The sequence below is a fragment of the Choloepus didactylus genome, chromosome 17 (genome assembly GCF_015220235.1).
Source record: "Choloepus didactylus isolate mChoDid1 chromosome 17, mChoDid1.pri, whole genome shotgun sequence".
Lineage (NCBI taxonomy): Eukaryota > Metazoa > Chordata > Mammalia > Pilosa > Megalonychidae > Choloepus > Choloepus didactylus.
Window position 1 is genome coordinate 26,081,866 of NC_051323.1, and position 12,043 is coordinate 26,093,908.

General features: G+C 35.8%; 1 long non-coding RNA gene across 1 annotated transcript in view; it reads right to left on the reverse strand.

The window, feature by feature from the left end:
- The window catches only part of LOC119512362, a 168,630-nt gene that overhangs the window by 5,521 nt on the left and 151,066 nt on the right, over positions 1 to 12,043 (reverse strand). The gene's annotated exons all lie outside the window — the stretch shown is intronic.

Consider the following 12,043-nt stretch of genomic DNA (forward strand, 5'->3'; position numbering starts at 1 on the left):
TGGCAGAGACAATCTGTGGCAAGACTGAAATGAAGGCTTAGACTCTTGTAACAGCCTTAAATCTCCAGGAACACCTGGGAGGTTTGATTATTAAAGCTGCCTTGCCTCCCTAACCACCCAGACACACACCCCACATTCAGGGTGGAAAGCACCAACAACAGACCGAAACTTAGTGCACCAATTGAACCCCACAAGAATCAGATCCCCACACACCACAAAGACCAAGTCAGGGAGAACTGACTTGAGGGGAATAGGTGACTCACAGACGCCATTTACTGGCTAGTTAGAGAAAGTATACGCCACAAGCTGTAGATCTGAAAAATTAGATATCGGTATTATATCCAGAAAGAACCCTATCAAGTAAAGCAAATGCCAAGAGGCCAAAAACAACAGAAAATCTTAAAGCATATGATAAAACCAGACAATATGGAGAACACAAACCCAAACACCCAAATCAAAAGATCAGAAAAGAAACAGTACTTGGCACAATTAATCAAAGACCTAAAATCAAACAATGAGAGCATGGCACAGGACATCAAGGACATGAAAAAGAGCATGGCACAGGATATAAAGGACATAAAGAAGACCCTAGAAGAACATAAAGAAGAAACTGCAAGAGTAAATAAAAAAATAGAAGATCTTATGGAAATAAAAGAAACTGTTGGCCAAATTACAAAGACTCTGAATACTCATAATACAAGATTACAGGAAGTTGAACAACAACTCAGTGTCCTCAACGACCACAGAATGGAAAATGAAAGAACAAAAGAAAGAATGGGGAAAAAAAGCAAAAAAATCTAAATGGATCTCAGGGATATGATAGATAAAATAAAACGTCCAAATTTAAGACTCATTGGTGTCCCAGAAGGGGAAGAGAAGGGTAAAGGTCTAGAAAGAGTATTCAAAGAAATTGTTGGGGAAAACTTCCCAAACCTTCTACACAATATAAATACACAAAGCATAAATGCCCAGTGAACTCCAAATAGAATAAATCCAAATAAAGCCACTCCAAGACATATTCTGATCAGACTGTCAAATACTGAAGAGAAGGAGCAAGTTCTGAAAGCAGCAAGAGAAAAGCAATTCACCACATACACAGGAAACAACATAAGACTAAGTTGTGACTACTCAGCAGCCACCATGGAGGCAAGAAGGCAGTGGCATGACATATTTAAAATTCTGAGAGAGAAAAATTTCCAACCAAGAATACTTTATCCAGCAAAACTCTCCTTCAAATATGAGGGAGGGCTTAAATTTTTCACAGACAAACAAATGCTGAGAGATTTTGCTAATAAAAGACCTGCTCTACTTCAGATACTAAAGGGAACCCTACCGACAGAGAAACAAAGAAAGGAGAGAGAGATATAGAAAATTTAACAGACATATATAGAACATTACATCCCAAATCACGAGGACACACATTTTTCTAGTGATCATGGATCTTTCTCCAGAATAGACCATATGCTGGGACATAAAACAAGCCTCAATAAATTAAAAAAAACAAAAACTAAATATATTCAAAGCACATTCTCTGACCACAACAGAATACAAATACAAGTCAATAATTTTTGATTTGTAACTCCACTATTTGCTTCCTACAGGATATAAAATACATAAACTCTAATGACAAATCAGTGGCTTTGGACTCAATGTATAATATGCAATTTCTGACAAGAACTACATAAAGGTGGGGGAATGGAGTAGTATAGGAACATAGTTTATGAGTCCTATTGAATTTAAGTTGGTATCAAAGAAAAACAAGATTGTTATAGATTTAAGAGGTTAAATTTCAAGCCCCACAATAAACACAAAGAAATTATCAGAGAATATGACCATAGAGATGAGAAGTAGAGCATGGGTTATGAGAAGTGGGGGAAGGGGGAATGGGGAGTTAAGAAATGAGTGTAGAGTTGCTGTCTGGGGTGAAGGGAAATTTCTAGTAATGGATGGTGGGAAGCTGATAGCATTACAATATTCTAAATGTAATTAATCCCACTAACGGAATGCTAGAGAGGGGTTGGAATGGGAAGATTTAGGCTGTATATACGTTTCCACAATTGAGAAAGAAAAAAAAAAAGAAAAGAAAAAGACAGTCTAAATAGGCAATGACAATTAAATGCCAAGGATGATCCTGGATGGGATCTGAGGATGGAGGAGAGGAGGCTCAAAGGGACACAGTGGCAACATAAGAAAAAAAAAAGAAGAAGAAAAGAAAAGGAAATATAGAATGTAAGCTTTGTGTCAATGTTAAATTTCTTGAACTTCTTAGCTGTGTTTAAAGGGATTGCATAAAAAAATGTTCTTGTTCATGGGAATTGTGTATGTGAATTATATTGTTTGTTCAAGGATGTGTGCAGCTTGCTCTCATATGTTCAGAAGACAGAGCAATAGATGATGGATGATAGGGAGGGAGGGAGGGAGGAAAAGAAAGAAAGAAAGAAATGGTGGTGTGACAGGATGTTAAAGTTGGTGGATCGGGGCATCAGGGGAGGGGGGTCAGGGTATGCTGGAATTCTGTGTATGGGTTTTGTATTGTTTGCAACTATTCCTGTAAGTTTGAATTTATTTCAAAATAAAATTAAAAAAAAAAAAAAAAAAAAAACACCGGCAATTTAGCACAAGGGCATACTTTAAAATTAACCTGTAACAATTAATTGATACATTACCAAGCCTGGGGACTTCTGCCCCTTCCAGAAGCAACTGGATATGTTCCTCCAGTGTAAGTTACAGAGTATTTACAAAGCCTTTGATTAAGTGTACATTCAATGAAGTCATATCCTACCTTTTATAATTGAAAAAGAACCAACTGAACTACAATGGGTGAATCATAGGTGGTGAACCACAGGTGAATCAAGATCAAAGGAGGGCATTTACAGTGTTATCAGAGATTCAAACTTAACCTTGAATGTCTGCAAAATTTTACTTAAAATATTCCAACTAATCAAGACACGACTACAGTAAGAGTGATATAATACACCTTTCGTACTTAAACTAACAATTAGAAGAGATTTCTTTCACTAAATCTAACTTATTAGTAGTTTTCTTATTTCATTCCATAATTGGTTTAGCCATTACATCATGTTGATAAGCATGTACATCTCCCTGGCAATGCAGGATATGACTCCCAGGGATGAATCTGGACTTGGCATCACGGGATTGAGAACATCTTGACCAAAAGGGGGATGCAAAATGAAATGAAATAAAGCTTCAGTGGCTGAGAGATTTCAAATGGAGTCAAGAGGTCACTCTGGTGGACATTCTTACACACTATATAGATAACACTTTTTAGGTTTTAATATATTGGCATAGCTAGAAGTAAATGCCTGAAACTACCAAACTCCAACCCAGTAGCCTTGACTCTTGAAGATGTTTGTAAAACAATGTAGCTTACAAGGGGTGAAAGTGTGATTGTGAAAACCTTGTGGATCACACGCCCTTTATCCAGTATATGGATAGATGAGTAGAAAAATGGGGACAAAACCTAAATGAAAAATAGGGTGGGATGGGGGGTGTGATTTGGGTGTTCTTTTATTATTTTTTATTATTTTTATTTTTTTTTATTCTGATTCTGATCCTTTCTGGTGTAAGGAAAATGTTCAAAAATAGATTGGGGTGATGAATCCACAACTATAAGATAGTACTGTAAACTGTTGATTGTACACTGTAGATGACTGTATGGTATGTGAATATATCTCAATAAAATTGAATTAACAAAACTGTAAAAAAAAAAAGTTTAGGGAAAATATGGCAAAAGAGATGAAGGGTATAATGAAAACACAGGGCAAACATAAGGTAGAAATTGAAAGGTTGAAAAAATAACTAGCAGAATCAATGGAAATGAAAGGCACAACATAAGAGATGAAAGACACAATGGAGACATACAATAGCATATCTCAAGAGACAGAAGAAAACACTCAGGAACTGGAGAACAAGACAACTGAAAGCCTCCACACAAAAGAACAGATAGGGAAAAGAATGGAAAAATATGAGCAATGCCTCAGGGAATTGAATGACAACATGAAATGCATGAATGTAAGTGTCATGGGTGTCCCAGAAGGAGAAGAGAAGGGAAAAGAGGCAGAAGCAATAATAAAGGAAATAATCAATGAAAATTTCCCATCTCTTATGAAAGACATACAATTACTGATCCAAGAAGCATAGCATACCCCAAACAGAACAGATCCAGAGAGGCCTACAGCAAGACACTTAATAATCAGATTATCAAACATCAAAGACAAAGAAAGAATCCTGAAAGCAGCAAGAGAAAAGCAATCCATCACACACAAAGGAAGTTTGATAAGACTATGTGTAGAATTCTCAGTAGAAACCATGGAAGCAAGAAGGAAGTGGTGTGATATATTTAAGATACCGAAGGAGAAAAACTGCCAACCAAGAATCCTATATCAGCAACACTGCCCTTCAAATATGAGGGAGAATTTAAAATATTCTCTGACAAACAGACAATGAGTGTGTTAACAAGAAACCTATGCTACAGGAAATACTAAAGGGAGCACTACAGACAGATAGGAAAAGACAAGAGTCAGAAGTTTGGAACACAATTTTGGGTGATGGTAGCACAGCAATGTAAGTAGACTGAACAAAGATGACTGTGAGTATGGCTGAAAGAGGAAGGTTAGGAGCATATGGGACACAAGAAAGAAATAGGAAAGATAAAGACTGGGACTATATAACTCAATGAAATCTAGGGTGTTCAACAATTCTGATAAAATGTGCAAATATGTTTTTACATGAGGGAAAATGAATGAATGTCAACCTTGCAAGGTGTTAAAAATTGGGTGGTATTGGGGGAAAAAATACAATCAATGCAAACTAGAGACTACAGTTAACGGAAACATTGTATTATGCTTCCTTTAATGTAACAAAGGCAATATACCAAAGCTATAAGAGGGGGACATAAGGGAGGGGTATGGGACTCTTGGCACTGGTGATGTTGTCTTACTCTTTTATTCTACTTTAGTTTAATTCTATCTTTCCCTTCATTGCTTTTTAGCTGTCATGTTTTTTTTCTTCTTTTTCTTTTGTCTCTCTACCTTCTTTGACTCTTCCTCCTTCTTTGTGGAAGAAATGAAGATGTCCTTACATAGATAATGGTGATGGTAGTGAATACACAAATATGTGACTATACAGGGAACCAGTGATTGTTTACTTAGGATGGAAAGTATGGTGTGTGAACAAAACCATCTTAAAAAAAAAAAAAAAACAGGTTGATGAAGAAACCTTGAGGGCACTACACTGAGTGAAATAAGTCAGAAACATAAAGGTAAATATTGCATGGTCTCACTAATATGAACTAATTATAATATGTAAACACATAGACATGAAATATAAGTTAACAGGATATAGAACATGGCTAAAGAATGTGGAGCAGTTGTTTATTATGAGCAGAATGGTCAACTAGGTTGAACTTAAGAGTTTGGAAGTGGACAGAGGTGATGGTAGCACATTTTGTGAGAATAACTAACAATGTTGAATGGTGTGTGAATGTGGTGGAAAACAGAAGCTTAGAGTCATGTAGGTCACCAGAAGGAAAGTTGGAGGTTAAAAGATGGGAATGTATAAAACAGTGAATCTTGTGATGGACAATGTCCATGATTAACTGTACAAATATTAGAAATCTCTTTCATGAACTAGAAATAACGTATGGCACTATAACTAGAAGTTAATAATAGAGGAGTATATAGAGAAAAAATATACCTATTGCAAACTATGTACTACAATTAACAGTATTTTAACATTATTTCATCATCATTAACAAATGCACTATACCAATACTATGAGTAATAATGGACAGGAGGTGGTTAAGGGTATGGGAGGAATTGAGTTTTCTTTTTTTGTCTTTTCTGGATTATGAAAATGTTCTAAAAATTGGAGAAAAAATTAATTGTAGTGATGGACGCACAGCTGTATGATGGTACCATGGGCAACTGATCGTGCACTTTGGATCTTTGGATAATTGTATGGTACGTGAACAATATCAATAAAATTAAATTTAAAAGAAAACACAATGGAGACATACAACAGCAGACTAGGAGAGGCAGAAGAAAGGATTACTGAACTCAAAGAAAGGATATCTGAAATCCTACACCCAAAAGAAAACATAAGGAAAAGAATGGAAAAATATGAGCTGGTGCTCAGGGAACTGAATGACAACATGAAGCACATGAATATACATGCTATAGGTATCCCAGAAGGAGAAGAGAAGGGAAAAGGGGCAGAAAGAATAATGGAGGAAGTAATCACTGAAAATTTCCCAACTGTTATGAAAGACATAAAATTAAAGATCCAAGAAGTGGAGCATACCCCAAACAGAATGATCCAAATAAACCTACTCCAAGACACTTACTAATCAGATTGTCAAATGTCCAAGACAAAGAGAGAATTCTGAAAGCAGCAAGAGAAAAGCAATCCATCACACACAAGGGAAGCTCAGTAAGACTAGGTGCAGATTTCTCAGTAGAAACCATGAAGGTGAGAAGGCAATAGTACAATATATTTAAGATACTAAAAGAGAAAAACTGCCAACCAAGAAGACTATATCCAGCAAAAGTGTCCTTCAAAAATGAGAGAGAATTTAAAATATTTAATAATAAAGAGACACTAAAAGAATTCATGAACAGCAGACCTACTCTACAAGAAATACTAAAGGGAATGCTATAGACAGAGAGGAAAAGGCAGAAGACAGAGGTTGGAGAAGAATGTAGAAATGAAGATACCAGGAGATAGAGTTTTTAAAGACTGGGCATTTGATGCTGAAGGAATACAAAATGTTCAATAAGATTGATTATATAGATCCAGAAATAGATAGCACAATACTGTATGATGGTAGCACAATACTGTAAGTACACTGAACTAAGATGACCATGTGTATGGTTGAAAGAAGGAGGTTAGGAGCATGTAAGACCCCAGAAGGAAACACAGCAGATAAGGACTGAGACTGTATAACCTACTGAAACCTAGATTGGTCAGTGATTGTGATTAAATGTACAAATATAAGAATGTTTTTACATGAGGAAGAACAAACGAATGTCAACTCTGCAAGGTGTTGAAAATGGGATGGTATTGGGGAAAAAATACAATCAATGCAAACTAGACTCTATAGTTAATAGTAACATTGCAATATGCTTCCATCAATTATAACAAAGGCAATATATCAAAGCTAAATGTCTAGAAGAGGGGGGTATAAGGGAAGGGTATGGGACTCTTGGCATTGGTGGTAGTGTCTGACCTTTTTATTGTATTTTTTTTCTTTTGTTGATTCTTAATTGTTATTTTTGCTTTCTTTTTCTTTTTTCACCTCTTCCTCTTCTGAGGAAGAAATGGAAATGTCCTCATGTAGATAATGGCAGTGAATGCATAACTATGTGATATACAGGAAACCATTGATTGTTTACTTCAGAGGGAATGTATGGAGTGTGAATAAAACCATCTAAAAAATAAACAGGGATACATGTGCTGGAGAAAATGTGGAGAAAGGGATGAAGCTAATCACCATTGGTGGGGAGGTAGAATGGTGCAGCCCATCTGGAGGGCAGTGTGGTGGTTCCACAGGAAGCTAAGCATGGGGTTGCCAAATGGCCCTGTAACCCTGTTATTGGGTATATACTTGGAAGAACTGAAAAGGGGGACAAGAATGGACATTTTCACAGTGGAGTTTATGGTGGCAGCATTCATGATTCACAGTGGATAGGGGTGGCCTAAGCGTACATCTACTGATGAACAGAATGGCAAACTGTGGTTTATACATACAATGGAATATTGAGCTGCTACAAGAAGGAATGAAGTTACGAGGTATGCAACTAGGTGAGGACAGTATGTTGAGTGAAATAAGCCTGAATCGAAAAGACAAACATTATAACGCCTCACTAATATGGACTAACTACATTGTGTAAACTCTGAGAATTGAATCTGAGAGCATAGGTTATCAGGGGAAGGCTTATTGTAAAGTTTCCTAGATTGTAAGCTCTTACAGCAGTTACATCTATTCCTGAGTTATAAGGGCTATTTCTAAATTCTGAGATGCTGATCTGTTTGTATATTACCTGGTCATTCCCTGGAACTTTGGGTATCTGTGTGACACCTAAGACTCATAGCCAGAGTTTGGCAGCTATGAATGTCAGCATTACCCCATAGAGAAAATATTAAAGAGTCTGAAAAAGAGATCAGACTTCAATTAGGGATATGAACAAAATGGACTTTGTTAGGGCTAAGGGTTATTAGACTAAAGGGTAAAGGATGATACTGATGGTGTTTTAAAGCTTCAACTTCTGTGTGACACCAAAGGAAGAAGTGTTTATTAGGTGCAAAATCTATATTATTTGTAACACACTATAAAATTTAACTTGCATGGTCAGTTTTTTCAAACACAATAATTACACGGAACTTTGAATAGAGAGCGAAATCTGGTTGGTTTGTACAGGTTACTGTGAAGCCCTGATACAACCTTGAGTAATCTGGACAGAGAATAAAAATATATTTGAAAAGCCTCCTTGAAGGACTGGGGAAAAAGGTGTAAATATTAAACTTCCCCACCTGAGGAATTACTGATATTCTCACAAGCATTGGTAACTACCAATTTAGAAGGCTGAGCCCTCCATCTTGGGGCTTGCCCTTAATGAAGTTTGTTACTGCAAAGAAGAGGTTAAGCCTACTTAAAATTGTACCTAAGAGTTACCCCCAGAGAACCTCTTTTGTTGCTCAGATGTGGCCTCTCTCTCTCTAAGCTAACTCTGCAGGTAACCTCACTGCCCTCCCAGGGGTGACTCCCAGGAGTATAAATCTCCCTGGCAACATGGGACAATACTCATGGGGATGAGCTTGGCCCTGGCACAGTGGTACTGAGAAAGCCTTCTTGGACCAAAAAGGGGAAGAGAAATTAAACAAAATAAAGTTTCAGTGGCTGAGAGATTTCAAATGAAATCAAGAGGTCATTCTGGAGGTTATTCTTATGTGCTGTATAGATATCTCATTTTAGTTTTTAGTGTATTGGAATAACTAGAAAGAAATACCTGAAACTGTTGAACTGCAACCCAGTAACCCTGATTCTTGAAGACAATTGTGTAACTATATAGCTTACACTATATAGCGTATATGACCCTGTGATTGTGAAACCCCGGGGCTCCCACTCCCTTTTATCCAGTGTATGGACAGATAAGTAGAAAAATGAGGACAAAAAATAAATTAATAATAGGGAGGGACTGGAGAGTATGGGATGTTTTGGGTGTTCTTTTTTACTTTAATTTTTATTCTTATTCTTTTGTGTGTGGTAATGAAAATGTTCAAAAATTGTCATGATGAATGCACAACTATATATGGTGCTGTGAACAACTGATTGTACACTGTGGATGACTGTATGGTTTATGAATATATCGCAATAAAACTAAATTTTAAAAATATGGGCAAAGGACCTGAATAGACAAGACACACAAATATATATACAAATGGCCAATAATCACATGAAAAGACACTCAATATCATTACCCACTAGGGAAATGCAAATCAAAACCACAAGGAGGTACCACTTCATGCCCACTAAGATGGCTATTATTTTTAAAAACAGAAAATAACAAGTGTAGAGAAGATGCAGAGAAATAGGAACCTCAGTGCACTGTTGGTGGGAATGTAAAATGGTGCAGCACTATGGAAATCAGTTTAGCAGTTCCTCAGAGAATTGAGTATAGAATTACCATATGATCCGGCAGTCCCGCTTCTAGGTATATACCCAGAAGAACTGAAATCTGAGGCTCAGACAGCTATCTGTACACTGATGTTCATAGCAGCATTATTCATAATAAATAAAAGATGGAAGCAACCCATTGTCCATCAGCACATGAATGGATAAACAAAATATGGTGTATACATAATGAAACACTATCTACCATTAAAAGGAATGAAATTCTGATACATGCCACAATATAGATCAACCTTGAAGACATCATGTGGAGTGAAATAAGACAGACACAAAAGGAAAGATTTTGTATGATTCCACTTACATGAAATATCTAGAATATGCAAATTCACAGAAACAGAAAGTACAGGTTACCAACACCAGAAGTGAAGGGGAACATATAAAGGGTGCAGGGCTTCTGATCGCGTGAAGGAAAAGTTTTGGTAATAGACGGCAGTGATGATAGCACAACATTGTGACTGTGCTTAATGTCACTGAATTATATGCTTTGGAATGGTTTAGATGGGAAATTTTATGTTGCATATATTTTATCAAATTTTTAAAAAGAGAGTCTAAAGAGACAATGATAATTAAATACACATGATCCTGAAATGGATCTAATAGTGAAGGAGAAAATGCTCAAAAGGAAATTATTGGGACCACTGGAAAAGTTGGAATATGGACTGTATGCTTTATACTGCGTTAAATTTCTTTATCTTGATAGCTATACTTAAGGTTGTTGTTATGTAAATGAATATCCTTGTTCTCAGGAAATGTACATCAAGAATTAAGTGTTAAAGGAGTTTGATGTATGCAACCTACTGACATGAAAGAGATGATAATGATAGATAAACAGACAGACAGGAAGATAGCTAGACAGACAGACAGAATGATGTAACAAATGTGACAAAATGCTAATAGTTGGCAAATCTGGGAATCTGTGAGGGGAATGGTATAGTTCTTTGCATTGTTACTGTATTATTTTTGTAAATTTCCTGTAACTTTGAAATTATTTCAAAATAAAAAGTTAAAAAAAAATCCATGACAACTTACAAGGGTTAGTTGCAGAAAATCCTCCCAGAGACCCACAGAAGGAGTCTAGTGGCTCTAAGAGTTCAACACCATGGTTTTTCATTCTCTCAAGTGGACTACCCTTGGTTATGGGGGCAAGGAGGGGATATTTGTAAAGTGTACTTTGTGGACCCCTGTGAATCTAAAAGGGTCAACAAGGTCAAACTATCTTTTTTGCTGTGTTGTGATTTGTCTTTTTCACTGTGTTGACTTTTGTAACAATGATGCAAAAGCAATGATGGATAAAACTGCTGACAGCTTAGCATAAATCAAGCTATTGGCACACCACCACCATGCACTCACAGTAAAAAATAATGCTGATTTCACTTAAGAATTTATTTAATAAAGCAGTAAAAAGTTTTAAGACACATTTCTTTAATATTCTATCTGGCAAATTGGAAGTATACATAATATATTTCTAAATACCAAAGTAAGGTGATTGTCTCAAGGAAAAGAATTTGTGTGATTATTGGAGTCATCAGCTGAACTAGCCACTTTTTTCATGGAATGTAATTTTTACTTGAAAGGACACCTGACACACCTGCTTATTCAAACCTGCATATCTAACAGATATTTTCTCAAAAGTAAATGAAGTGAGTACGTGTCATTTTAAGAAAAACAACTAGTAGTATTTCTGCCAATGATAAAATTGAAATTTTCAAGCAAAACTTGGAATTTTGGAAAATACATGTCCACCACTATGAACTTGATAGCTTCCTAATACATAAACATTTTTTCTGAGGAAATTAGTGGTGATATTAACAAATGTGATTTTTTTTTATATTGCATAATGAATTGTGTCAACATTTGGAAGCTCTTCATTTAACTCAGTGAACAAATATTTTCCAAGTGACCTCTGAGTGATTTTACTAAGTCATTCACAGGTAAAATATTCATTCAATATGTAAGATAGACAAGGAATTATAATGTAATGGAGTAGAAATTTAATTGATATAATTTCATATACCACACTGTAACTAAACTTTCAGAGACTTTCATTTGTTGAATTTTGGTATAGTATCAAAGAAGAATGTCCACGAATACCCTCAAAGGCTATTAAAATATTACCTTTTCCAACTAAATATCTGTGAAGTCAGATTTTCTTCACATACTTCAACCAAAACAACATATCACAACAGTTTGAATTTAAAAGCAGATAAGAGATTTTCAAAAATGCAAAACAATGCCACTCTTCTCAGGAAGTTTTTGTTTTGGGACATACAGTTTTTTGCATCAAAAATATTTTTATGTTAACATGTAATTGGTTTTTTCATATCTTTAATTTCT